Raw genomic sequence first — 2,778 nt, 5'->3', positions numbered from 1 at the left:
TATGTCCCCACTCAATATATACCAAATGTCAGCACTCTATGGCAGAAACTGAATGACTGGAAGGTATGAAAGTGTGGAAAGCAATGGTGATACTAGAGACAGTGGGGTAGAGGATTGTTAATGGGCAAGAAAGGAACCCTTTACACTGTTGATGAGAATGTAAATTAATAAAACTTTGTTGGAAAACAATATGAATAATTCTCAAAAACCTGTAAGTAGAACTTCCATATGACGCAATAATCCTGCTTTTTGGTATTTATCATAAAGATGGGAAAATAATCAACCTGAAAGACACTTTCACATCCATATTGCAACATTATTCACAATTGCTAAAATAATGTATCCAACGTAAGTGGCAAAAACTTGATGACTGTGTTATAAAAAACCATGGCACGTATATACTAAGGACTATTACACAGTAATAAGAAACAATTTGACTCAAATAGATGAATTATACAAGACTTAATGTTGAATGAAGTGAGCCAGACTTTCAAAGATTCACAGAGTATATGCCCATAATTAATTTGTACTGAGTGTCTGCACTTTATGGCAAAGTTTGGGAAGTCTGAAGATTAATGATGAAGAGAAATGCTGTGGATGTAAGAGACTGTAAGTGGGGGAGTAATTGGTAAAGAGTGGGTGGTAGAGGGTGGGTGGGTAATAAATAAATAAATAAGTAAGTAAGTAAGTAATTTAATAGACTATCTTGACAAATTGAAAATTTTAACAGTATAGAATTTGATCTATTTCTAAAAACATTCCTTTTTCCTAGAAGTCAAATCTGTATGATGCAAGTATGCTTATTTAGACTTTATTTTGTGTTATTTTCCACAAAATACACATAGTAAATTCCCCTTCAAAATTGTGGCTATTGTATAATAACTGAGATTTTATTCTTCAATTCTGCCTCAGTCTGTTCATTGTTGGTATGTAGAAAAGGCTGATATTTTTGTATATTTAATTTATGTCCTAAAACTACTGAATGCATTTATTATTTCCAAAAGTTTTTAATAAATTATCTTAAATCTCCTATGTAAAGGATCATGTAATCTTTTTTTTGTTCTGAGAGGTTTTCGCTATAAGACGCGTGCACTTGCCAGACAGACAGAGAGAGACATAGAGACAGAAAGCGAGAAATCACCCCCCAGGGCGGATGGTCATGTCGCAATCCCTTCTCCGTTCTCCTCTTGGGATCTTGGGCACGCACGCACACGCGCCCAGCGTGAGTTTTAAGCCACAGGATCTAGGACGTGAACCGCGGTCGACTATGTGGGAGTCCAGCGACATAGCCATTACACTAACTGCTGGTTCCCAGGGTCATGTAATCTTCAAAACTAGACTTCACTCTTTTATATCCTATTTGAATGCCTTTTATTTCACTCTCTTCTCTGATTGCACTGATAGGACTTCCAGTACCAAGTTCAGAAGGAGTGAAAAATGTGAGCAACATTATCTGGTTTTTGTGGAAAGTATTCAACATTCCCCCTTTCAGTATAGTGCTAGCTATCAGTTTGTCAGCGATGACATTTATTTTTTTGAGAAATGGAACTTTTGCACCTATTTTTTTTGAGAGACTTATCATGAAGGGATATATATGTATATATATATAGTTTTGTTTTGTTTTGTTTTGAGAATTTTGCTATAGGGCACATGCACTTGCCAGAAAGACAGAACAATAGAAAGTGAGAAATCACCCCCTAGGGGAGATGGCCACGCTGCAATCCCTTCTCCTCCATTCTCCTCTCGGGATCTTGGGCACACACATACACACGCCCAGTGTGAGTTTAAGCCACCGGGTCCAGGACTCGAACCACAGTCGACTGCGTGGGATTCCAGCGACATAGCCATTTATTGCTTATTTATTCATTCACGCAAATTCAAGGCTTGCAAAGAATTTGTTAGCAACGTTTTTTGAAAGTGAGTCTTAAGGATCATTAGAAAGGGCTGTTCCGGGAACCAGCAGTTAGCGTAATGGCTATGTCGCTGGACTCCCACGTTGTTTCTGGGATAAATCCTACTTTATTGTGGTGTATAATCTTCAATTGTGCTGTTGGATTCAATTTACTAGCATGTTGTTGAAGACTTTTGCATCTGTATTCATTAGGGATATTGGTATATATTTTGCTCTTTTTGTTATGTCCTTGTCTGCTATTGGTATCAAGATGATGGAGGCTTCATAGAATGGATTTGGAAGGGTTCATTCCATTGGGGTATTTAGAAATAGTTTGAGTAGAATTGGTCTTAATTCTTTAAAAGTTTTGTAGAACTCAGAAAGGAAACAATTGGTACCTGGGCTTTTCTCTGATGAGGATGTCAACATCCCAATTTCACCATTGGACAAGTTATCTTTGGCTTTTTTTGCTGATTCAATCTCATTGCTTTTTCTTCTTTTCTTTATTAGAGAGGTTTTTTGTTGTTGTTATAGGGTTTGTGCACTCACCAGAGAGACAGAAAGTGAGAAATCATTCCATCTGGAGGTGGGGGAAAGGGGAATGGCCATGCTGCAATCCATTCTCCTCCATTCTCCTCTTGGGATTTTGGTCACACATGCACATGTACACAGTGGGAGTTTAAAGCTACCAGGTCCAGGACTCAAATCATGGTCAACTAGGTGGGAGTCCAATAACTAAACATTATGCTATCTGCTGGTTCCAATCTCATTGCTTCTTATTGTTCTGTTCAGGCTTTCTATTTCTTCTATCTAGATGTGTCACTTGTGTCCTGATATTTGTTCATCTTTTCTAGGCTTTCTAGTTTGTTGGTGCATAGTCACTCATA

This window comes from Tupaia chinensis, unplaced genomic scaffold (assembly GCF_000334495.1).
Source record: "Tupaia chinensis unplaced genomic scaffold, TupChi_1.0 Scaffold000517_1, whole genome shotgun sequence".
Lineage (NCBI taxonomy): Eukaryota > Metazoa > Chordata > Mammalia > Scandentia > Tupaiidae > Tupaia > Tupaia belangeri.
This window is presented reverse-complemented; position numbering follows the sequence as displayed.